The 27,166-nt window shown below is 40.4% G+C and overlaps 1 pseudogene; it reads left to right on the forward strand.

Annotated features, from left to right (window-relative positions):
• The window catches only part of LOC137227904 (origin recognition complex subunit 6 pseudogene), a 75,973-nt pseudogene extending 59,053 nt beyond the window's left edge, over window positions 1–16,920 (forward strand).
• Window positions 16,921–27,166: the final 10,246 nt, after the last annotated feature.

The raw sequence follows: 27,166 nt of genomic DNA on the forward strand, positions 1-27,166 counted from the left end.
AGATTTAAAGGAGATTGCATGAGCTGCTGCTGGGAAGTTTTTCTTGAGTTAGTTAAGAACCTGTGAAACTTAGTCCTTGATATTTCACTAGCTGTCATTTGTAATAAAATCTACTTTAGCCTAGGGTTAAGTGATGACTCTGGTCCTCACAGCATGGTGGGGGATCCTGGGGGTCAAATAAAGGGAAACTCTCTGACTTCCCCACAGACTTATGCTGAGACCTTAATTGAGGGGCTTACTGTTTCTCCCACTAAAAAAACTACAAATTTTAATACTTTCCTCTAACCAAAAATAAAATTATAAGATTGTAATACTCTTCCAGTGCCCTTGAAATTGTCAGAGGCTGCCCGGAGGCTTCCCAAGAGCTGGACTGGCTCTGACTCAGTCACTGTTTCATCCATAGAGCCTTACATGATGCCTGGAGCATACAGAAGGCACTCAGTGAATGAAATGAGTGAATGAAAGGAAAGATAGGACCAGAGTCACATTTTAGCAGCCTAATAATATATTTTCAGGATAATGTATTTAAAAAGGGACAGTGATAACACATTTCTAAAAGGAGATGAATGGCATATTTAACACTTTCCAAGAAGAAGGAATTCTGCTTCTATCACTTGATCTAGGTTTTCAATTACAGAAACATTGAGAATTCCCTGGGGCTGAATCTTTAATTTTTTTTTTTTTTGCGGTACACGGGCCTCTCACTGTTGTGGCCTCTCCCGTTGCGGAGCACAGGCTCCGGACGCACAGGCTCAGCGGCCATGGCTCATGGGCCCAGCCGCCCCGCGGCATGTGGGATCCTCCCGGACCGGGGCACAAACCTGTGTCCCCTGCATCGGCAGGTTGACTCTCAACCACTGTGCCACCAGGGAAGCCCTGGGTGAATCTTTAAGGCAGTTGAAGACCCAGGCTGCCCTTGTGGACATCAATACTCCCATGGAGCACTTTCCATGAAGAAAAGTGTGGGCTTGCTGTCTTTGCATCAAAACTCCTAGAATTTGGCTGAATGCCTGGTTTATCCCAGGACATTAGTCAGCCCACAAATCCCACATTTGTTTATTCAGACCAGAGCAAGTGAATACTGCCATTCTCCCATCTCCTTTGATGGCAAATGCTTTGTTAACCTGAATTGAGTTCTGCAAAACAAAACAAAGTGACTAATCTTTTGGGGGTTTCCCCCTCCCAGGTTCTTGTATGAGCAACTAAATCTATAGACCACAAAGTCCCACACTGTCGTTTTCCCTCATGCTGCCCTTTTATTCTGATGGCTCCACGTTGTACTTAAGGGAACCAATACCTTCCAGAATGTGGTGGAACTGGCACAACCATTAAGAAAAAGAGGTTACTGGACTTTTTAGTGTAGCAGCAAAGTGGGGCTACGTTGATTATTTACACTTATGTAGTCTACTGCTGGGCATCTGCAAGAATCTTCACCTTGCACTCTCAGAAAGTTTTCTACCTCTGAATATGTGGGTCTGAAAGTGCAGGAAGTAGAAATTTTAACAAAAAGCAACCAGTTTGGATGATCACAAATATTTGGTAGATCTGGCATATGCAACTAAAAAGAATGCATACCTTAATCACTAGGCTATTTGTCTATCTACAAATACGTGTAAAGGCCTAAATTTTTTAGCAAAAGTCTGAGCGTCTAATTTGTAAATTGCTGTTGACCACAAAAGAGTGATTAGTTTCAAAAGAGAACTGTTTTGCAACATGGTGCAAAAAAGAGGAGGGGATAAACGAAATCATAAAAATTAACAGTCATGACATTAAATCCCAGTTGTTTTTATAGCATGTTGCACATGGCAGCTTGGCAAATAATTCTCCCTCATTAAGCTTGTAGAAATTCTATTTGATTTATAAAGTTTTGACTCTGACTGTATTTACCATTGATAACCTGTTTTTCTCTCTCCTCTTCCTCCAACTCTTAGCCAGAACTACTTTCCAGTGACTTCTTTCTACCACACTTCTCCTCAGTGTAAGAGGATGAAAGCACATGATGATATTTGAAGCAAGAAGATTGAAGAATTGCTGGCTGCTAACCCAAGGCTTGGATTAGTACAATCTTTTTAGCTTTTTACTGTGAAGTTCAGGGATCACAAATGTTGTTTCATCCATGGAACTTTTGCAACTTGTTATTTTCATACCTGGGATCTGGGGGAAAGTTTAGCCTAAATGGTTTCTAAAATAGCCATTAGCTCAGGAGATACGCAGCCAATGCATGTGACAGGAGCTTTGCCCACACTACCCTGTTTTTTGGTCATGTAGGTTTTTTTTTTGTTTTTTTTTTTTTAATGATGTCATTTAAAAACTTTGCTTTTGGGGAATGATTCCCCCCACTATTTTTCTATAGAGGGTCAGGAAAATGTATAAATAATTTCTGGGCTTGGGTGCAGAAGATATACATGCTGACAAACAGAAATCTAAAGTGTTAAAGGAGATTGTCCTTTGAAGAAACTTTTCCAGGCTTGAGTTCTATATTTTTGGATTTGACTCAGTGAAAAATCTTTACTGAGTACCTAGTATATGCCCAGCATTCTGCTGCATTATAGGGGTTGGGGGACTATAGTCCAGTTGGGATACAGGAAGGATGGAGAGAGAATATATATAGTTACAGCACAAGGCAGAATAAGTTATAGTATACAATGGGCTATGGAATATTGTGGAGGAAGAGAGCATTTTTAATTAGTGGAGTCAGGAAACGCATTACCAAGGTGATGGCATTCTTGCTGGGTCATGAAGGATAGATAGGATTTTGGCAGGTGAGGAGCCATTCTAATGCAAGAGAACAATAATAGAAAAAGCCCAGTGGTCCATTGAGGGTAGGAGCAGGGAAATAAAGGGCGGCTGGGTTTATACTGTGATTACTGAGCTGCAGGCACACAGTTGTCCACGCCCTCCTCCTTGAACCACTTTTTAAATATAAATTTATTTATTTATTTATGTTTGGCTGTGTTGGGTCTTCGTTGCTGAGTGTGGGCTTTTCTCAAGTTGCTGTGAGCGGGGGCTACTCCTTGTTGCGGTGCGCGGGCTTCTCACTGCAGTGGCTTCTCTTGTGGCACAGCACGGGCTCTAGGTGTGCGGGCTTCAGTAGTTGTGGCTTGCGGGCTCTAGAGCGCAGGCTCAGTAGTTGTGGCACATGGGCTTAGTTGCTCCGCGGCATGTGGGTTCTTCCCAGACCAGGGCTCGAACCCGTGTCCCCTGCATTGGCAGGTGGATACTTAACCACTGCGCCACCAGGGAAGCCCTGAACCACTGTTTACTCCAGAGTCACAGCATCCTCCTGACTCTGACAGTCTTAACAGCCGTTGCTTCTCAGTCACCTTTCTTGGGTGCTCTTCCTCAGCCTGAGCTCTGCATGTTGAAAGGCTTCAGCATCAGTTTTTTAGCTTTCTTCACCTGAGTTGCTATCATTTAAATATTAAATATTTAACATCTACATGCCAGTAATCTCCAAATCAGTAACTTTCCCCATGACCCATGCCCTGACCTCTAAGCTGTATATCAAATTGTCTACCCAACATCTTCACTTTTGATGGCTAAATATCAGGTTTCTTGATTCTTTGCTTCCCCTCTCTGCTGAAATCCTGCTCAACCACCAGTCTTCTCTATCTTAGTTAATGGGCCTGCCATCCACCGAGTTGCTTAGGTGTCCCCCAAACTAGATGTTATTCTAGATATAACCTTTTCTCTCACCTTCACCATATAATAATGAGTATTTTGAGTCCACCTCTACCCCACCCCAAATAAGTGACTATTGTTTTTTGTTATAAGTTTTATGGTAGTAAGATTTGCCTCTAAATCTACATGAATTATCTTGATAAAAATAAATATTAAATTAAAATATTACTTTCACAGAGATTGTCTCTTGATTCCTTTCCAGAAATTAGCTCATAAGTTATCCAGAAGAGCCATGTATTCTTAAGTTTGCATGTGTATTGGAATTTATTTTTCCCATCTTCTAAAAGAGTCTTCACATTTTCTTGTCTTTCAGACCCAGCTGCTATGGATTAGATACACAAATACATGTCCCTGGGTATGTGTTTCATAGTAAAAATAACAATAATGATGAGAACGATAGTATTACTAATACTATTAATAATTAGCACCTATTAAGACCCACAGGCACTGCAATAAGCATTGTACATTCACTGATGGTTTAAACCTCACAGTGACACTATGGGATGGATACTGTTACTGTCCTCATCTTAGACCTGCCCAAGGCCACACAGCTGGGAAGAGGCAGAGACTCAGGACATGGACCTATTTCTGCCAGACTCCAAAGCCCATGTTTTTAACCAAAAGTAATTTAAAATTCTGAACCACTGAATAGAGGTAGATGCAGCTTCTAGTGCAAAGAATATTTTGGCTGCCACACTCAGGAAGATATAAAGATATAGCTCTAGAAAGATGATACAGTATAAAAAACAGACCTCTTTACATCACCTTTCCATAGGCCTCATGGTGTATTCTTACATAATTTTCAAGGTAACTTCATCTTTGGGGAATGCTGAAAAATTGCCATTCGTTAATGTTTTTTCCTCTAACATTCATCTCTTCTCAGTCTCTCTAATGGACAACTTCACTGACATCAAAAGTGTAAAGAGAGGGGCTTCCCTGGTGGCGCAGTGGTTGAGAGTCCGCCTGCCGATGCAGGGGACACGGGTTCGTGCCCCGGTCCGGGAGGATCCCACATGCCGCGGAGCGGCTGGGCCCGTGACGGGAGAGGCCACAACAGTGAGAGGCCCGCGTACCGCAAAAAAAAAAAAAAAAAAAAAGCAAAAGGCTATTCTCATTCAAGACATATCCTCATCAATGGTCACATTCTGTGATATATTCTCCTTCTATCCAGCATCTATCTGTACCCCTATTTCTTCACTCTGGGCACAAGTGCCACTATTGTCTTTATGTAGAAACTGCCTCAGGAGAGCCTCCTGGACACAGAAGTTCTTTGATTGATTGACTGATTTTGTTTGAGGCTTTAAATTCTTCCCTGGAAGGCTGATTACCCCCTGTGCCTTCTTTCCTTGGGTTTTGGGCCATTCTGCAGTTGGAATAGTCTAATTTGTGCTTCTTGAAGATATCTTTGGCTCTGAGAGCCCCCTGTAAAAGTACTGTCGAATTTTTAGCATGGACTTTGGAAGCAGACGAGTTGGCTCTGCCACCTACTAGTTGTGTGGTATCGTGAAATGTCTTAACCTCTTTCAGCTTTAGTTTCCTTATTTGAACAGGGCTGTTATTCATTATTTGAACAGGGAAGTGATTGGATTTGAGAGAAAGCCAGGAAATAATATTAGTAGAAATTGTTGATGAATTGGGTGAGGCAGAGGGGGGAGGCAAGGATGACTACCAGTTTTCTATCTTGACTAATGGGTGGTGATGCCTTTTACTGAGGAGGAGGTAAGAGAAGCGATGTGTGTGTCTGTGTGTGTGTGAAACAGAGGAAGAGAGAGACAGAGAGAGAGAATAATTTAGGACATGAGGATTTGAGATACTTTCTAGATATATAAGTGGAAATGTTGAGTTAAAGCTTTAATGGTATATAGGCAAGTGATCTGGACTGCTAATAGAGATTTCAAAGTCCTTTGCATAAAAAGATAATTGAAGCTATAGGAGTAGATGAGATACACCTCTGAAAATGAGCAGAGAAGAGAGCTTAGTGTGAGCCTGAGAACTTCTCTATTTAATGGTCTCTAGAGAGAGTAGAGGATTCTTCCAAAAAATTAGCTTTTATGACACCACACTCCCACCTTTTCCTCTTACCTCTCTGGACATCAATTTTTTTTTTCAGTGAAGAAAAAGATTATGTTGCCTACTTAGAGTGAGGGGGCCTCAACAGAGATGTATAGGTTTAAAATAATTACTGAGGAGAGTAGGAAGGAATGTTGATTAAGTGAAAAGACTGAGATATACTGAAGTCTTAAGATTGGAGACCTTATGTTTGTTAGGACATAAATCTGAATGGTTTAACATTTTGCTTAGGAATGCTCAGCCTTTTAGGTACCAAGATGGCATTGATCCTGTGTTGGGAGTTTTCTAGGTGAGGGCAATACAGGAAGAGACATATTTGGATTTGAGGGTGCTGGTGGTGAGTAGGTCAGATAGCCAACTACTTGTAGTCTGCTTGGGGGAAGGTGGATGGACTCTGAGGAAATGAAGACCCAGGAGCTGGAGGACTAAATGAATTTGAAGAGCAGGTGTGTTCAAGCGAGCGTCCTGAGAGCACCGGAGGAAAGACAGCTGGGTCAGAGAATGCAGTGTTTGTAGTTAAAATTTTTGGTGTGGAACCATTCTGGGTGATGACAAGTTTCAGGATGTACCCTGGCAGTGTGGGGAAGTCTAAGTGGAGTGAAGGTGAGAATAGTTATTGTGTATTTGAGGTCAAGGAACAGTAGATTGAAGGTATTGGGTGGATTGCTCCCAAAGACACTGAAGTTTTCTGGAATATAATGGCAGAAGTTGAGTTTGAGGGGAGAAGAGGAGTGTTATGTCTTAAAGAATGTGACCAGGAGGTCAGTAGATGATAGAAATATAGAAGTGTACAAAGTGGTATTGTCAGATGTCAAAGGTACCAGGATGGAACTGTGGTGGTTCTAAAGTGGCATTAAGGAGTAATAAATTTTCACCCCTCTCCTTAGTTCTATGGTAGGTGAAATATAGAGCATAATGTGGGGAGATGCTGTGTTTATTGGTTCTTTCCCTTTTACATAAAGGAAGAAGATTGCAGAGGTTCTAGTGGTTTGAGGAGAGAAGCCAAAGAGAAGAAGTACAGAGCATTAAGGGGTTAAGAACAGGGGAGGTAAACTGACTTTCTTTTGGCATATGAGGATTATAAGAATGGAAGACTTAATTGGAATTAATTGACCACAGACATTCCAAAGGTGGGATTAGTCATAACAAAGATGTCTGAGTGTCTGAGGCGGGATCTGGCCCAGTCATGTGTGGGTGAGCTCACTGTGTGGGAACTGGGACCATAAAGGGTCTGAACATGGGCCCTCTCCTCTATGCAGGATGGAGGATCAGACCTCTTTTCCATGGGGTGGTCTCAAGATGTGTTGAGTGGCCACATGCAGGATAGGTGTCACTTAACATCTGATTTCTAGCCTCACGATAAACCTGGAAGGTGGGCACAGCAATAATGATAATAAAATATTTGCCTTTCTTCTATCCCTGGAGTTGTGAAGATTCAATGCAATCATTTGTGGGAAAGCACTTTAACAACTGTAATCACTATGTGTATGCTGAGTTTTATTGTTACCCACACCTTTGATGTATTTCTCTCTGTGCTTTTCCATGTATCTGTGACATATTCCCTAAGACAATAAGGGCTTCCCTCTGACAAAGCCAAGATTCTTTATTTATAGTGTTAGGTTGGCACTCGGCTGTTTCTCTTTAGTGTTTATGTAGTCTGGATGTGGACTGGCATCTTTCCCTGGACTCTGAGTATCTTCCTCTGCAGCTTCTCATGGCTAGAAGTTCTATCTGTGTCCTTCTATTACAAAGCCCAGACCCGTAGGCCACCCACCAAGTTCCTCACTCCAGTCTGAAGGATGCCTCCAGATCCTGGCTCATTTGCAGAACAGAATTGACTGACACACCCTAAGCAGGGATGTCAATCTAGTCTAGTTTTCCAGATACTTCTTGATGATTTGATAGAAAGGCATGCAACGGAAAGGGGTACTAGACTCTGAGAACTACAGCTTTACAATGTCCAAAGTCTTCTAGACTTCCTTGGAGAGAGGCAGATATGATCCTAACCAAGAAAAAGGCATTCCTTGATTAATACCCTGACTCCCTTTGAAATTTAACCAAGACTGTACTTGACATTTTAGACGTCAGATTTTCTTGGAAGCAGAAAGAAGTTCCTGTGATGGAATAGACTTTATTTTTTTGTGTGTCAGGGGGTGTTAATTCCCAAGTAATTTGTTTGCTTCATTCTATCATCACTTTTCTACTGAGTTATTTTTTTCTTTTTCATTACTTGGGATACAAAGACTGCTCTGCAGATGGACTAATGAGCTGCACCTACCTTAATTGTTCAGCGCAGTATAACACACTTGGTCAACTATTAAGAGGGGCACAAATTATTTTTAGTAAAATGTGAGTCAGTCTTGAGAGAAAAAACTAAGCTATACGTTTCCTTTACTCACTTAGTTGACAACACTCCAGAGAACTGACTAGAAGGAGAAGGTATTCTTCTATTCAGTATCTGTTCGTACCCCATCTCTTCATACTGGGCAAAAGGGCCATTTTATAGACTTCATGTAGGAACTGCCTTAGGAGCACACTCTGGACACAGAAATCTCTGAACTATCACTGATTTTTTTTAAGGCTTTTTAGGCTTTCCTGGAAGGCTAATTACCCCAGTGCCTTCTTTCTTTGATAGCTCATATTGAATTCTCTCCAGCTTTCTGATTTTATCCATTTGAATCAACCGCCAAGTTCTTTTTTTTTTTTTTTGTGGTACGCGGGACTCTCACTGTTGTGGCCTCTCCCGTTGCGGAGCACAGGCTCCGGACACGCAGGCCCAGCAGCCATGGCTCACGGGCCCAGCCGCTCCGTGGCATGTGGGATCTTCCCGGACCGGGGCACGAACCCGCGTCACCTGCATCGGCAGGCGGACTCTCAACCACTGCGCCACCAGGGAAGCCCAACCCCAAGTTCTTTTACGTCTCTAGAATTTGTACCATCTGGGGGATGAAGGGTTGACATCTACCAAGTAAACATTAATTTGTTTAAATTCTTGTTCAACTTACATTTTCTGCTTTGGTACTTCTACTTTCCTGGCTTCTTGAGAATTTCCAAAAACCTACGCTTATCTTTTGTCATGTCACTTTGAGCTCCATGGGGTGTCCCCATCAAAGCATAGGGAGGAGAGGTTTTTTGTTTGTTTGTTTGTTTTTTTACAGTCCCCCTCTGCAGAGCCAGCTTCTGGAAGAAAAACTCCAATTACTAAGATAAACACATTTTTTGATCTTTCTTTCTTTCTTTTTTTTTTTTTTGGTAGGCCAGTGGAAATTTAATACAGGAGTGTTTTTTTGGTAGAATTGTACAGTCTCTAATATTCAGATGGCGACTAGCATTATTTTTCTTACTGTAAGAAAACAGATCTGTAATGTATCTTCTATTCAGGAGACAGGACTTAATCATTGTCATCTTTGGTACTTAGTGGTGCTGCCAAGGCAGTGTGGTCAGAATGAGGATGGAATGTTAAATAAAAGAAACTTGGGAGAACATGAGCTCTGTTGAGTCATGTAAGCAACTATCTCAGCTTCCTCACCTAACACAGCACCAAAATGTGTTACTGCAATTACAGAGTGCTGATTTAAAGGGAAGATGAAAAGGTAAATACACAAACACAAGCAGCTATGCATCTAGGAAGGATGTGAAGAGCTGAGATATGAAGGCAGGATAAAGCATCTCTTTTAAACTCTACAGCCCGCAGCGGTAAGCATGGTGCTGGCCCCATAGCAGGGGTTCCATAATGTTTGTTGATTGACCTGTTTTTTGAAAGAATACTATAATGTACAAAGCAAAGAGCCTCCAAATGTCTTTATAAATCTTAAGAAACAGGCCTTTACTTTCCATATTCAGCTACAAAACACAAGTTTGAATTCAGAGTATATTTTGGGTTGCAGGTAAAGAAGGTAAAATGAATCAATGAAATCTGAAAATATTCAAAGGCTGTCTTTTCTCCCCAATTCAGGAATTCGAATTTCCTTTTGTTTCATCAACCTATTGTTTTCTGACTCGAACAAGACAACCATAATTTATTGAGCAGGAACCATGACTTGTTGGACTTTGCAGTCCCCAAGCATATCATAGTCCGGTGCCTGGTACATAACAGGGAATTACTATATATTGAAATGTTAGTTTTGGTTTCACTTTTTCTTCCTTTCCCAGATATTCCCCCTTTTTGCTATTTGTGTAAGAGAACTTTCTCTTAATTCTCCCCAAATTTAATAAGACTACTCCATGCTCCCATTTTCTTGTTCACATCTGTGAACAAGACAGAAAGGATCCTGGCCTTCATGGACTTTACAATCAATCCAGGAAGGCAAACACTGAACAAATAACTATAGGTGTGACAAGTGTTAGGGAAGGTAAAGTTCTAGATGCGAGGAGGTATAATTGAGTCCAGGAGATCGTGGGAGGTATTCCCGGAGAACTGTGAGCTGAAGGAAAACAAGATTTGACTAGGTGAAACGGAGGGATCAGAAAGGCAGTGAGAGAAGTGCATTCCAGGCAGATGGGACAGTATGCTCCAAGCCTGGATTTGAGCGAGAGCATGATTTGTTCAAGGAACCTGAAAGGTGGAGCCTCTAGAGCAGGAGCGTGAGGGCGAACTCTTAAGAGGCCTCTATTGGACTCTTTTCCAGTGGTGTAGTGGGTGGTCTCTAAGTGGATTTGTAATCACAATAGTATCAGTATTACAACACCAAATGAGCTCTTTTGGTAGATGTAGATGATTTTGGAATTTGTTTGTTTGTTTGTTTTCCCAGGTCATGGTCAGTGAGTCAAGCAAATGAAACATCATTGAGCTTAGATAGTATATCCCACTAAATTCCTTGGTTCCTTAAGTTCCAAGGCAGGCAGTAAACTGGTGGTCAATCTATTAATTGAGGTCTAAGAAGTAATAGCCACACCCAAGTCAGTACTGCAACCCATTAAGCTGAGCTTTTCCTAGGCGACAGTGAATCATGGAAATTGTTCCAGGGACCCATGCTTTGGTCTTGCTTGCTGGTAGCTATAGATGTCATCAGAAGTTAATTTCCACATTCCTATAACCAAGACAAGAGCAATGGCCTGCCTTCCTCTTTGAACATTACCTTTCTTTTCCTTTTGTAAGCTTTAATTCTCCCTGTATAAAAATAATGAGGTAGAATATAGGTGGGGCCCATAGAGTGATAACCCTACACGCAGCTTCCTGTCCTGCGGTTCCCTAATGCAAGGTTTTGCACCCCAGAGTCCTCTGGCATAATAACCTCTGGCTATGGAAGATGAGCGGGAATATTATTAGTTAACAGATTCCCAAAGCACACAGAATTTTTTTCTCAAATTAACCACCATCGCTGAGGAATATTGATAGGCAACACAAATTGAACATTCAACAAACTCTATTAAAAGTATTCTCCAGTATTCTCATCAAAGAACTCCTAGGAGGGCTTACCTGGTGGCACAGTGGTTGAGAGTCCGCCTGCCGATGCAGGGGACACGGCTTCGTGCCCCGGTCTCGGAGGATCCCACATGCCGCGGAGCGGCTGGGCCTGTGAGCCATGGCCGCTGAGCCTGCGCGTCCAGAGCCTGTGCTCTGCAATGGGAGAGGCCACAACAGTGAGAGGCCCGCGTACCACAAAAAAAAAAAAAAAAAAAAAAAAGAACTCCTAGGAAAATGAATGCAATACTGAGATATACCTACATAATTGTACGGGTATTGGGGAGCATAGTTTCTAATGCCCAGATGCCTCAGATTTAGTGGTGGTGGAATCCCATTCATTTTGTGAAAACCAAATAAACATTTGTCCTAAAAATGGTTAGAAAGCAGGATCAACTCTGCTTTATGAACATACAAGACTGTAAAATGATTTGCTATTGTCAGAGAGTTGGAGTGAGGTGTGGGAGGGAGATGCATTATTTTAAATTGTGTTTTAGGGTGACAGAATGGGAGTCCATAATGTTCTAGTTCAGAGGAACTAGATTTTATTGATTCATTGATTGATTCATCAAAATTTATTGAATGATTGCTATCTTTCAGGCACTGTTATTTGGCACTGGGGACATAAAGATGAATAAGGCATGGTTCCTCACCTCCAAATGTTAATACTCCTTGGAGAAGACATGTAAATAAATGAATACTATATAATATGACATATATTCCAGTCCAGGTAGGTAGGAAGGCCTAAGTACAACCGAGTGATCAATTTCACTTGAGTGGAGGGTTGTAATCAGGGAAGATTTCCCAGGGAAAGTGATGTATTGTTCAGTGAGTAAGCTTTTGTCAGACAGACAAGGAAGAATAAGGGCATCCCAGACAGAGGGAAGAGTGTATTCAAAGGCAAAATGACATTTGACAATAGAGTACATGGAGGAAACTACAACTAGGAAGTGTGAGGCACACCATGAAGTGTGTGTTACATCATGGCCATGGCAGTGGAAATGTAACAGATTTCTTCCTTTGGGGGTACAGAGAGCTACTAACATTCCTCCAAACAGTTCCTATATTCTTATAATCTGAGATAGACATTAATAGGATCTCATAGAACCAGAAATCAATGCAAATGTTAGTGATCTTAAAGGCATTTTGTCCAGTGTAGTTGTTGATTTTACCTAACTCAGAGGACTTGTAGAGGAGACAGGCCTAGAGTAGCTGGCAGCCATCTTGTGACACATGGAGCCTAAAAGCACAGCCAATATAAAGGAACATAGCAGGCAGATAGGAGAAGATTAGATCCCGGTGACATGATGCAATCCTTGGTTTAAGACCCATCTGAAGCATGTCTACTTCTGGACATAAGTCAGTTTGAATTTTCTGCTTAAGTCAGTTTGATTTTTTTTTTTTTTTTTTTTGGTCAGTTGTAACCTAACAGTTACATCTGGCATCTTCATTTTACAGTTCAGGAGACCAATATCCAGCATGGCAAAGTGACTTGCTATCAAGGGGCTAGTTAAAAATTGAGACTTGGTCTTCCCTGGTGGCACAGTGGTTGAGAGTCCGCCTGCCGATGCAGGTGACGCGGGTTCGTGCCCCGGTCCAGGAAAATCCCACATGCCGCAGAGTGGCTGGGCCCGTGAGCCATGGCCGCTGAGCCTGCGCGTCCGGAGCCTGTGCTCCGCAACGGGAGAGGCCACAACAGTGAGAGGCCCACGTACCGCAAAAAAAAAAAAAAAAAAAAAAAAATTGAGACTTGAACCCAGGTCTCTTGACTCAGGTCAGGCTTAGGAATATCCAGCATTTAAAAATTATCTGCATGTGATAAACATACATGTACTTAGAGATCTGCTTTGCAGTAACCACATATTTGAGAGTACAATTGAGTTTATTTTAAAAATACATTTCTACATGACAATGTTTTTAGAAAGAGCATGTGACCAAGACTTGTTGGTTCATGGCCCACTTTTGCCACTAATTACCTTTGTGACCTTGGGTCTATCTCTTTGGGCCTTAGTTGTTCACGTGATATAACTGTCTCTAAATCTTCCTCCATTTCTATGGTTCTAAGCATAAGTACACCGAATTTTCAATGATCCATTGTGGATCTTACATATGGCTCTCTTCCCTGGGGTAAGCTTCCTCTTGAACTGTTTTGATATTATTGGGTTCAGCTTCACAGATACTTAACTAAACACCAATTATGGGCTAGGTGTTGCAAAAGAGAATGATTATTTCTAATCAGTATTGCTTACTTACTTTTTTATTCTCAGATGCAATTTGATATTGTTTGCTGCTCCGAAGTATTAAACAATGCTTTCTAATCCAGGGAATGTGTGATTCCAAATAGGAGTGGGATTAGACAGAGGGATGATCTGTCACTGTACATCAGTTGGAGAGGTGATGCCATAGTGTCCAACAGTCAGAGGGAGGAATAGAGCAGAGTCCCCAGAAGTACAGCAGATTGGGAACCACATATGTATACAAAGGCACATTCCTGCCCAAATAGAATTGGATTTGGATCATTAGTCTTCAGGAGATCTGCACCACAGTGATCACTGTGGATAACTTTGGGTCTTTTCAGATTACCTCTGAGGTTAATGATAACTTGCTAATATTTTTCTTTATAAGACATTATGAGACATTAATTAATGCTTGATGTATTCTTTTGGATAATCTTTTTGTAATATAACAATTCATTTGACTCACCGAAGTAATTTTCTAGCTTGTATAAAGACCAGCTTCGGTCAGTTTCTTAGCCTGTCTATATTTGAACAATTCCATTTGCTGGAGAATGACTCTGGAGTTCCATGACCTCACTTGAGGAGTCTTGGAGAGGAACAAAGATGCTGGCTCTGCAGTTTGCTGGAGCCAGATTCCATTTCTTCTCTAACCATTCTTGCCTGTCTGACCGTGCACACGTGACTTAAGCTCTCTGAGCCTCAGCTTTGTCATCAGTCAAATGGGAATAATGATATCTCCCTCAAAGTACTGCCCAACACGGTGATCATTTACAGCATAGCTTGAATAAATGCTATTAGGTAATATAGTATTAGTGAGGTTTTCTTGGGACTGTGTTCAAGTGATACATAAGGTTCCAAAGAAGAAAAATGGCAGGAGCAGGAGACACTCTAACTTGTAAGGTTGATACACAGTGTGAAGATGCACCATAGTTTGATAATTTCATTTGACCATAAGATAAAGTGGTAGAATTTGTCCTAGTTAACTACTACCTTGCTTTGTAACTTGGGGAAAAGTATTTAACTTCTCTAGACTTCCACTTATTCATAGTTAAATTCAGGGTAATATTGCTGTCTTATTTCATAGAAACTGAAAGGAGATAATGAATATGAAAGTCTCTGAGGGTAGAAAGCAAGAATGTGAAAGTTCATGTTAATATAGTACAATTAACATTAAAAGTTAATAATAGTATAGATCATTCCTTTTCTGTGCATAGTAAAAATTGTTATATTTTTGTACTGGTCCTACCGTTAATTAAAATATTATTTTCTCTGCTTATTAATTTCTGGGATAGAAATTCTGGCAACTGATATTGCCTTCATACTTTATAAAGGGTCCTAGAAAAGCAATATTTGTCAGATGTTTCAGGCAAAATAGTAAAAAGGGAATAGTTATACATGTTGAAAAGAGCTATTGTCAATATATAGTTTCTTCTACCAAGAAAATAATCCTTTCCCTCTAAAGAGCTATTAATTTTTAGAGCAATATTTCCACTATTCAAAAAGATTATGTAGGTAGTCTTTGTCCGCGCCATGGAGCCTGGTCTGATCTGGCGTTTAGCCCCGCGCCTGGGCATTGCCGAGCTGGAGGTGCTGAGCTTCCTGCATGAAGTGCCCCTTGGACAGGGCTTATTTAATTAAACTTTCTGGTTTGAACAAGAAGATGTATCAGAGTTGTCTTAAATCTTTTGAGTGTTTACTGGGCCTGAACTTGAATATTGGAATAAGAGACCTAGCTGTACAGTTTAGCTGTACAAAAGCAGTGAACATGGCTTCAAAGGTACTGCAAAGCTATGAGTCCAGTCTTCCACAAACACAGCACATGGATCTTGACTTATCCAGGCCGCTTTTCACCACTGCTGCACTACTTTCAGCATGCAAGATTCTAAAGCTAAAGGTGGACAAAAATAAAATGGCAGTCACATCCGGTGTAAAAAAAGCCATGTTTGATCGACTCTGTAAACAGTTAGAGAAGATTGGGCAGCAGATCGACAGAGAGCCTGGAGATTCAGCTACTCCACCGTGGAAGAAAAAGAAGACAGTGGTTGAACCTTCAGCGACGGAAATAGAGAATGTAGTAGAGATCCCACATAAACAGCAGAAAGATGAAGATCTGACACAGGATTATGAACAGTGGAAAAGGAAAATTTTGGAAAATGCTGCCAAAGCACAAAAGGCTACAACAGAGTGATTTCAGCTCCCGGACCACCTGTACTGCAAACCAGCGGTGCATCTGCCACCTCAAGGAAGACGTGAGGGCTTTGGAAATTTGTTTGAACTTTTATAACAAGGATCCTATCCTTAATAGCAAAGAAGTCAGCATTGGGGCTGAGCAGGGTGGCTCTCACATGGGCAGCAAATTCGTTAGATTAGCCACAGTGCCTGGTTGGCTCAGCCTTGGCTCCCCACAGGTCTGCTCTCTCCTACAAAATGTCATTGAAGCTATTTTGCTTTCTTGTTTTGTTTTAAGCAAAAGACGGTCTCCTGTCCTATCCAGAATATGAAATTCAAGCTGAATGGAGTCTAAAGATTTTACTTGTTTTTGTGTTAATCTCTTGGTTTGACTAAATATATAGTACAACCTAAGTTAATAAATATTATTTTTATATGCAAAAAAAGATTATGTAGAACATGTGTTAAACCATTATTTATCTCTGCAAAATATTTCTAAGAGCATATGTGCATCTAGGCTAGGAAAGTATGCAAAAATCCCCTAGCATTTTCACATCAAGCCACATGTATTTAACAAACACCACCTCAAAGAGGAACATTACCACCAAAGCACTACACAGTAAGGAGGGAACTGAGAGATTTCTAAGAATATATGGGTGTAATTTTCTGTTAACCAAGAGTGATTGACAATTCGTGGAAATCTGCCTTTAAAATAACCTCTTTGCAGCACTCTTAGTTTTACTTGGTGTGAAGGAAACTGCTTGTTTCTTATCCATTTAGCTACCAGAAACTTTTTCTTTGCCATCCTAATTGTCTAAATCCCTATGGATATATTATGCAAAATCCATGTTTATTTAATTTAATTTTTTTTTAATACCAGTGTTTTGTTTTGTTTTTCCTATTTGAGAGTTGGTTGAAATAAGATCATGTACAGAAGACTATGGTGTAGTCTACATCTAAAGTCATTATATGCACCTGGGGGATTTTAATAAAATCTGAGGTCCTAGAATTTTAAGATCATTTTCCAAAGGGATGAGTTTTATTTCATTTCATATGCATGAATAAAGAGAAACTAAATTGTGCTGCTAAAAATAGTAATTCCCAAATAAGAAAGAGGACTTAGAAGAAAAAGTCAAGCTGAATTTATTTTATCCACAGAACCTGCTTTAAGGGGGATTATGAAACTATCACTAAATAAAGGCTTTGACGGAGGAGGTAGAGAAGCACTTGAGGGACCCATCGGCCACTTTGGGATACATAGCACATGCGAAGTAAACTTCAGACTTCAGCTATTTGCTTCCTGTTGCCTCCCTGTTAAAATCTTTGTCCATGCCAATACTCTCAGTATGCTGCTCACTGAGATGCCGCTGCTGGGAGCTAGAGGCTGGGAGTGGAATGGGTTGGAGAATGAGTTTTGCTTTTCTTAGACTTTACTGGGTTCCTGTACTTCCCTATTCCTCATCCTGTGCTTGGCTCTGAGTCCAGAGAGGGGATCTTCATATCATGGATCGTGGTTCAGAGAAAGTCTTCATTCTGAAAAACCTGGTTTGCTAAGCCAAATTAGTTTGCCATGAAATTTTCGGAAGTTCACGTCCACACTTTAGATTTCCATCTGTTCTGCCAATGATGTTCTAGACCATTATTCCTGTATGTAATGGGTATACCACTGGTGGTAGAAGAGAGGATTTTAGGTGGTAGTAGATAAATGTTTATTTTGACTGCTTGTACTTAAAAAAAATTTATTTATTTATTTATTTTGGGCTGTGTTGGGTCTTCGTTGCAGTGCACGGGCTTCTCATTGCAGTAGCTTCTCTTCTTGCAGAGCACGGGCTCTAGGTACATGGGCTTCAGTAGTCGTGGCACACGGGCTCAATATTTGTGGCTCGTGGGCTCTAGAGCACAAGCTCAGTAGTTGTGGCACATGGGCTTAGTTGCTCTGCAGCATGTGGGATCTTTGTGGACCAGGGGTCGAACCCGTGTCCCCTGCATTGGCAGGCGGATTCTTAACCACTGCGCCACCAGGGAAGCCCCTGATTGTTCTTTTAATGCATATAAAAATATTAGTTTTCCATTTAGACAGTGATGTAAAGTTTCTTCTTTAAATACATTTAAATGAAAAATATGAGCTATTGAAAGATATATTAATAAGAATTCTGGAGGAACTCAGGTATGGTAAAAAAACATGAAATTGGCATGTGAGGATTGGGAAGCACTGTTAAATACTCTAGGCCATCACCTTGCTTACCCTTAGGCCCGTAAACTAGTCAGATTCTCTCAAAAGTCAGGACGTCCTTGGCATTTTGGCCTTTACCTTAAGAATGTCAGGCAATGATGAGGAAATACACCTCAGGAGATTCTAGGAAATCTTTGACGTGGACAGTGGTGATAAATATGAAAGAAGGAGTCACAGGGTATGATGGAAATAGAGGAAAGGATACTGAAATTTAGCAGTTGGGATTTGGAAATGTTTACTGAAAGAAGAAGAATTTACTGGGATGAACAGGAGATAGCCAGGTAGAGAAGAAGAGGAAAGGAATGATGTATTCCAAGCTTATTTCTCAAACCACAATTCCCAATTGTGAGCTTTTGGGCTTAGTCTGGAGAAGATGGGAAGAACCAGGCTCTCTGAAACTTCATTCCTGGCATTGAAGTGTATGTAGCTTGATTTTTACTGCTTCCCCTGCAGAGGATGGAACAGGGTAATGGTCTCCTCTATGATCGGTCACACCCAAGGGGAGACAGGGCAACAGCAAAAGAGGTGAACCACCTAAGGGATCACCACTCACCTGAAATAAAGGTGCAGGAATGAGAAGGGATTTCTCCCTGTATTTAATACCTTCCAGAAATGTCCGATTTCGCTGTCTGAGAGTGTCTTACAGCAGGGGAACTATGCATTCCTAAGGGGTCTACTAAAACCCCTGCAATACTTGGAGGGGTGATGAGGGAGCAATGCTGGAGATCTTGCTCTTCTCAGCAGAGTTTGCATCTTTCCTTCTTAAGTCAGGCATGTTTGATAGAAAAGTGAACTACTGGCAGCCTCAGCTTGGAGAAAGAGGTTTGAGTTCCTTTTCAAACTTTTTCAGAATGACATAGAACAGGGATGTCTAATAGAAATATAACGTGAGCCACACAGATCATTATAAGTTTTTAATAAAGACATTATAAAAGTAAAAGGAACGGGCTTCCTTGGTGGCGCAGTGGTTGAGAGTCTGCCTGCCGATGCAGAGGACACGGGTTTGTGCCCCGGTCCGGGAAGATCCCACATGCCGCGGAGCGGCTGGGCCCGTTGAGCCATGGCCACTGAGCCTGCGCATCTGGAGCCTGTGCTCTGCAATGGGAGAGGCCAGAGGCCCGCGTACCACCAAAAAAAAAAAAAAAAAAAAGTAAAAGGAAAGAGGTGAAATTAATTTTAATAATATATTTTGTTTAATTCAACATATCTAAAACATTTTAACATATAATAAATATGTAAAATACTGAAATGTTTTGCATCTCCTTTCATGTACATATTTGCTCTCTGGGGCATATTTTCCACCTACATACAGAACATGTCAATTAGGATATTAAATTGTCCTTGAAAATAATATTTAGATTTCATAATATTGAAAAACTAAATTTATATATCCAAAATGCCTCAAACATGCTTAAAGTTTTCCAATAACTGAATTAAATATTAGTTTAATATAAAATAATTATACTTATTTTTTCAATTAAGTTAAACAAAAATAAAATTTCAGTTTCTCAGTTCCACTAGCCATGTGTCGGTACACTATTGCACTTGAGGCTAGTGGCAACTGTATTTGGATCATAGGGTAGAAGAAAAAATCAAAATAAATTTTTGGGGTCACTTTTACTTCCTTTACTTCTGTAATGATTACCAAGGTAGGAATTTCATAGCAGGCTGGGTAATGTAAGCACATTGGACAAAGGCTCAGAAACCCTTGTTCTAGACCAGGCTCCATCATTGATCATGCTCTCCTGTAATTTGAGGAGAATGATACCTGCTTCTCTGCATTGTTGGTTTTTGCAGAAGATGCTTTGGAGATCCAATAATGTCCTAAATGACAAATTTCCGGGGTTTGAATTGTCCTCAGGTATCTTAACCAATGGTTCTCAAATGCTTGTCCACAGACCAAGTGTTTTTTCCCCACATGATTTTCCTCCATATTTTTAAGCTTTTTATTTTCATCAAAACCTTTCTTAAATGAATTTACCAACTCCAATTCCTTCAACAATTTTTCCCCCAGGTCAGGGTTTTAATTTCACTATCATGGTTTTTCTCAAGTGAACATGTTCTTGTTTGTCTCTATTTTTCTTAACTGCAATATCTTGAACTGAATGCACTTAAGATAAGACTTGACCAGTGTAAGGTAGAGTAGGGCAGTCATCTTCCTGATCCAGATACCATGCTTCTATTAATGCAGTTTTTAGCTTTTGTATTTGCTTGCTTTTCAATTTTTTTTTTCTTGTTTGGTAGCCATAGTCAATTGACTCATATCAAGCTTATCAGTAACTGAAACCCTTGTTTGCCCTCTTCCTGTACTTGTTTGATTAATTTTGTTGCACTTTCTGAAATGCCTCATTTTTTTTGGAAAAAAACAAAAACAAAAAACCCAACAGTTGATCTTGCCTCTACACCTGCCTCTATGTTTTCTTACCTATTTTAAGCCATATTGTGTTCAATTTGAACAGGGGGTGTAAAGGGGCTTGAGAAGTCTTAGGGAAGTGCCTCTCAGACTTTAACAAACACGTATCTATACTGGGGATCTTGTTAAAATGCTAATTCTGATTCAGGAGATCTGGGGCAGGGTCCAAGATTTTACATTTCTAACAAGCTCCCATAGATTACATTTTGTACCAGAAAATCTTGGAGTATCTGAAGGGTTTCCTTACAACTAACCTTCCTTCCATATTTTCTTCATTATCAGATGAATATGCATTTTCTTACTGTAAACCAGCTCTGAGATCCTTTAAAATCTTAGCTGGGGCTTATGTATGCAGAGTTTTGAGATTCTCAGTTCTTTAAGGGAAGGAGCCATGTATACTCTTCTTTTGGGCTACCTCATAGTCTGGTAAAATAAGAGTGTTAATAAATGGTGCTGATTTTTACTGAGTTTGTTTGGCTCCCTGGTGAGAGCTGGAAAAGGCCACAATCATGCAAACCTTACTGAGGAGGCAGGGGCAACTACCACCAACGTGGTTGTCAATCTCTGCAAAATACGTCTTCAATTGACCTTGTATCAGATTTCATTTTTAATTTCCTCAGTTCTAATTCATTTTGTCAAAATTAAAAAGAAGTAAATGCAAAATGTAAATATTGGAGATCATTTAATTTCATCGGTGGGTGGAAGAGAGGAAGGCTGAAAGAAGGTGTGAAGGTTCCTGCACTGGGTGAGGAAACTACTTGTGGAAAACTGAATTTAGTCCTGTTGGAAGATTCGGGGCTCCTCAATGCCGTTTATACTCTCAGATGCAGACCCAAAGTGAGGTAAAAAGTGGGTGCTTTTTCTTCTTCAGAATGGAAATTTGCCCTATTTTTTTTTTCCCACTCCTTTCTTTATCATCTCTAGATCTACGTTTTCCCTTAGATGCCCCTCTCCTTCCTCTACTGTTACAGCTTTTTTTCTTCTTAATCTTCTTGGGTTCATCTAGCCTTGTATTGCATTTATCACACTCTGAAAATCTACTGTTTGTCAAAGTGTCTTTCTAGTAATACAGATAGCCCTCACTCGATACCTTTAATGTGGTTTCTGTAGAGTCATATAGAGCAGCATTGCTTTATGGAAATGAATTTGACTGAATCTTCTTCTTCACCAAAGCAAGGCTGATAGGAGGTACAGAAAACCACGTGTACTTCACACTTCCATGTGTGAAAGGGGCCTGTTGGAGTGTTTTTTGCTCTCTACTAAATCTCAGAGGTGGTGCTGAGTAACTGTCAGAGGCATGAGCTGTTAAGAAGTCCCAATTTGGCTGGCTCTGTGCAATCAAATGCAGCCAGCCCTGTTTGTATGTGAAAGGACTGGGTTTTCCCCAAGCTGTTGGTAATGATGCAAGAACAGACTTTCCCCTCTCTGGCTCCCTGGAGTAAAATGGCTGCCAAGGTATTTGGAATAGAACTTGAAAATGTACTCATCACTGGAAGACAGTAACAAGGATCCTTTGATATTTTTGTGTTCACCATGATCACCTAGCATCCACTTCCTTCTTAGGTAAGGATTCTGAAACATCATCGGTTGATGCAAGCTTGTGACCTGGCTACCTCTGCTCAGGATACAATGTGGAGGAGGGGCGCAGGCGGCCCTATTTGGATTGGGAGTCCTTAAGGAACAGAAGTTTACAGAAGAGTTCTAGTGGAGCCCATCAGGGAGCAGAAAGAAACCAAACACAATGGGGAATGGTTAACAATTAAAACCAGCCCTTGCTTGTGTGGTCCTGTGTTTCACCACATCATTCTAATAAAATGGACTGCTGGGAGGAAGAATGGATTTCTGATAGTTTATGAAGCCAAAAACCTGTTGAAGACTCTTTATAAGGTAGTGGGGAAAATGGCAAAACCCTCAAAATTTCAGGGAAGTTACTTAACAGCTCTGATTACCACAGGCCACCAGGCTGTTGGGTCATGGGATCATGGCTGCACGATGAAGAAAATAGGAGGTGGGCTGAGCCAGACTCAGAAACAATTCCAAAATGCACTAGGACTTTCCAGGAGGCTAGTTCTTTTTATTTTAAAAAAAACAAAGCTTATTTATTTTTTTGCATTGAAAATTAACCTATGCTCATTAAAAATATCATAAAATGTCAATAAGAAGAAAAATAAACAGTATAAATTCTGCTTCCACCAACTAGAGTCAACCCCCATTCACACTGTGGTGCATTATTCTTGTTGTTGTTCTCTATGCTTTGAACAAAAACATAATTATGTCCATATGGTAGATATAATTTTGACTCCTTTTTAAATTTTAGCTTGTCAAAGTCTATTTTGTGTTGTTTCAAAGTTGTCACGCACAATTTGTCATGTACGTTTTAATGACTGCTTTTGTAAGTTTGAGCCAAAAATTACTTATTCATTCCTATGCTGTTAGGCTTTTTTTTTTTTTTTTTTTTTTTTATTATAACTACTGAGGCCACGTGTCTTGAACATTTTGGATTAATTCCCCAAAATTAATTCTCGGGGAGGTTATTTACTTTTCTGTGATGGGCAGAGTCTAGTGGATCTATGATTGAATTCTTATGTGATTTAAGAGAATAGTGTTGTCTAGGCCAGTATCTGCAACTGTATTGCCAACCTAGTGGCACTTGAATCACCCAAGTCCCTCTCTGCTCCAGCCTTACCTGCAACCAGCAGGCTCAGTCCTGTCCGACCAGCCCAAGGGAGAGGGATCCTGGGGATTAAAGAAACAGGAACTAACTGCTCCTCTGAGTGCAGTATGCAAATTGCTTCAAGAGAGCCCCTGGGACATGCTGTGCTCAGTGAGCTGAAATCCCCCCTTTTAGTGCTCTTATGGTTAGGCCCTGTGGGGGAATCGGGTTGAGGGGAGTGGGTTTGTTTACTAGCCCTGTAATCTTGGGCAAGTCTCTTAACCCCCCCGAGACTCAGTTTTTCCATCTGGTACTCAACCGCTTGAAGGGTTGATGTAACAATTAGAGAAAATGTTTGTAAAAGAATTAACACAGCGCCCGATCTGTGATGAATACTCAGTAAAAGTTAGCTAGCACCCTCCTCCTCGTTGTTGTTGCTGTGTCCTGCTAACCTCTTTTCCCGAGGCCTTCATTCTGCCTCCCACAGCCCTTCAAATACCCCCAGCCACAGGCTTTCTGGAATCAGGTTGTTTCACCCCCTGATAAAGAATTTTGGCACTCTAGCTGATCTGACCACCAGACTTGCCCACCTCCAGAAAATGACATCTCTTCAGACTGGTTCCCTTTACTTCTACCTGAGCTTACCTGAGCGTCTACTTTTCTTTACTTCTATCTGAGCTTAAACTTTATGTATTGGCTAAGGCAAGAACTTTATGTTTAGGGAGGAGAGTATAATTATGTACTGTATACCATATATCTGTGGTAAATTGGGCCCTATACAAAACATATAGAGAAGAACTGTGTTTATTAACTTTATTTAGAGTCAGGACACCCAACTCTGGTTAGGTGGTAGTTGGATAAGTCAGACCTGGGCAGTGGAAGAACCAAATCACACAAACTAGAAATTTCCACTTGGCTGAGCTGTATAATCTGGGCAGGCCTCAGGTGTGAGTCAGGGGAAAAAATCTGGAAGGACAAATGCCATATCAGAGGATGTTTCATGACTGGTGATTATTAGAGGTCCAGGTTGGAGAAAGGCAATTGTGATGTAGAAGGCCTAACTTAGGATTTGTTCACTGAAAAGGAGGCTAGGAGCAGGAGGAGAACATGAAACAGGAATTACATAGATTTGTGTCATAATAGCAAAAACAACAACTATATTAGCTTAATAATTCTAATAGCTTGCTATATGCCAGTCCCTGTACTTATATTAAGATATTTACATATACTATCCATCCAAATCTCATTTAATAGGTATTAATATCATCTTCATTTTCCTGATGAGAAAACTGAGTCTTAGACGAAGTAATATGCTCAAGGTTATAGGCATGTAATTAGCAAAGCAGGGATTTGAATTTAGATGTGTTTTTCTCTAAAGCTTGGATTCAGATAAATAGATCTGGCAGCACTAGAAGATTAAATGCAGTGGGGGTTAGGGGGACTGGATGCACAGTGACCACTAATGGAGTGACTTTTAGTATTCAAGAGAGCTATGAGCATCTAAAGTAAGGGAGCTGCAGTAGGGATGGAGAGGAAGATACACACACAAGATCGGGTAGGAAGGTATACTCCAACAGCGGCTTCCAAATCTCGATGAGTATCAGATTCTTTGTGGAAGTTCTGTATATTTATTTTTGAAAGTAGATTCCCACAGCATACCTCAGGCCTTCTGAATCAGAATCTCTGGGGCAGGGCTTCGTATTTATACAAAGCACCCTAGTTCTGAAGCTCTGCCGGGTTTAAGAACCACAGATCTATTGGCCTGATTTAGATGTTTGGGGTGGAATATGAGAGATGGAAGATTCTAGGACGACATCCAAATTTCTGAATTTTGTGACTGAGTGAATTATGGGCACACTCCACTAAGCTAAGAAATAGCAATAGTTTTGAAGGATAAGATGCTGAGTTCAGTTTTGGACATGTTGAGATGGACCAGTCCTGTGGGGAGTTGGATACCAGAGTCTAAAGCTTGGAGGAGAGGCCAAGGCTGAAAATTTAGATATGGAGGTCATTGGTATTTGGAGGGTGGTTGCTGTATATTTTACATGGAATTTTCAAAATATCCAAACCTTCAATTTTTTCTCAATAATCAAATAGTCACTCTACATCTTAAGTACATTCCCTTTCTGACTCTTTTTCTGACTCTTGACCGAGTCTATTGCTTTTTAAATTTAAGTAACCACTTCTTTATAGTTATAGTGGTTACTATATAGATTATAGTGGTTACTTAAATCTGACTCCTTCAGAGTCATGCACTGTTATAAGTACTTATTTGCATCATCTCATGGGATTCAAACCAACCACTTGTTAAAGTAAAATTTATTATCCCTATGTTTTAGATGAAGAGATTTAGGGAGGCTATGTAATTTGCCTAAAGTAATGTAGAATCAAATGGTTGAGTCAGAATTTGAACCTAAGATTCCTTCTGACTCCAGCTTCAGAGCTTTTTGGCTATTTCACAATAGAGCTGTTCCCAGGTCAGGCAGACAATACTCATATTACCTTTGCAAAAGAAGCAATGCAATCTACCATCAGTAAATTTTACAGGCTAATTCCAAAGTATGCTTAAATACAGAAAAATACATTTAGAAAAAATGAGTTCAATGTTTTTGGAGGCATGGGATGCTTAGTAAATAATACTTATTTAATAAAATGAGTTTATGTGTACTTTCCTGGGACCATTAGGATTGAACTGATCAACGTACCTTTTGAACTTTGTCTAATAGCACATGGAGTAGTTTACATTTTCTGTACTCTCAGAGAAAGGGGGTGGGGAGGGGTATAGTATTGGTTTTATGGCTCAGGAAATTCTGTTGCATGGTTTGGCCTTCCAGGATTTTCCCAACTTTGTGTTGTATATTCAGATTTGGGTTGAAATTAAAATGGGCTCTTGGTAAGCTCAAGTTGAAAATATGTCTCAGCACTAACATTGTTATTCTTTAGATTTGGATAAATACAGACAACTGCCACGTCTTCTTGGTAGCACTGGTAAGTATGAGAAGGCCTGGTTAAAAATATGCAGGCCATTATGAAGATTGGCAGGTTAGAGTTGATACACTAAAAGAAATTACATTCTTTTCCACAAGATGAGTCATACAGCTGAAACTGTGTGGTATATCATCTGGGCCAACAAACATAATAATGGTATTTAACCTTCAAGTGATAGATATCTAAGATAACACTACACCTAGATGACAACTCAGGTGACAATAGCCCAGCTTTTTTGGAATGGAAACAGAAGAAATGCTAATTGAGCAATTATTTTTTCATAGGGAACTCAAATAAGGTAACACTATTAGAGCTTTAATAATCCCCAATAAACTCTGGTTACTAAAATTCAAGATAAAAATAACTTCTACCCGTATGTAAAATATGGAACTATTTGGGCTATGATCAAGGAGAAAAGGTCTGTCAGTTAATTAAGAGTTAGGTAGCTAGAATTTGCCCCCAGATCCAGGTAAGCATAAGGTAAGGGAAAACTCACCTAGCTGTGAAAAGGCAAACTTACCGTCAAGTTTGTTTTCCCTAGCCCCACCCAGCCAATTGCATTCCTATTGCCCAGGTGTGCCTGTTTATCCCCAAGTCCCAGCCACACCTACTCCCTGTTCTAACCCCACACCAAGGAACATATAAAAAGCCCCTCCCTTTAGATCTCAGAGCACATATCTTGGAGTCACTATTGATTCTTGACCTACTTCCCCTTGTCCATCCTGTCTAGACAGGTATACCAACGTCTTTTCTATTCTACACTCGGCACATAGTAGTTGTGAAATATCTGTTTGTGCCTAGATTTGGTATTGACTCTTGTTTTTCTGTTCTTCCACATCTTAGCTTGTACCTTTGATCTCATTTCATAACCTCTTGATTTTGTCCTTCGGTATTTGGTTGTGAAGACCCTCAGGAGGCGGGAGAGTTCAACGCAAAGAACACGGGATTTGGGATCAGAAAGACCCAAGTTCAGATCTTTGTTCCGTATTTACCAGTTTTGTAAACTCTAAGAAATCACTCCCTTTATTTGGCCCTTAATTTTATATCTTGAAAATTGGAGTTAAAAATGTCTGTATTATAGAGTTATTGTTGGGATGAAAATCAAAATAAATACAAAGAACTTGGCACCCTTTTGGTGCTCAATCAATATTTCAATATTTGTTGAATGGCCATTTCCTGTCTCCTCATGTCTGCGACCAGATCCAAATTCAGTCATTTATTTGATTCCATTCATTCTGGACTGGGGAATAAAGCCAAGAATTATGCTTAGAAAGCATTTATAACACTAGTAACTCGAGAGAGGTTTATAGACCATCTC

This window comes from Pseudorca crassidens, chromosome 7 (assembly GCF_039906515.1).
Source record: "Pseudorca crassidens isolate mPseCra1 chromosome 7, mPseCra1.hap1, whole genome shotgun sequence".
In the NCBI taxonomy this organism is placed as follows: Eukaryota; Metazoa; Chordata; class Mammalia; order Artiodactyla; family Delphinidae; genus Pseudorca; species Pseudorca crassidens.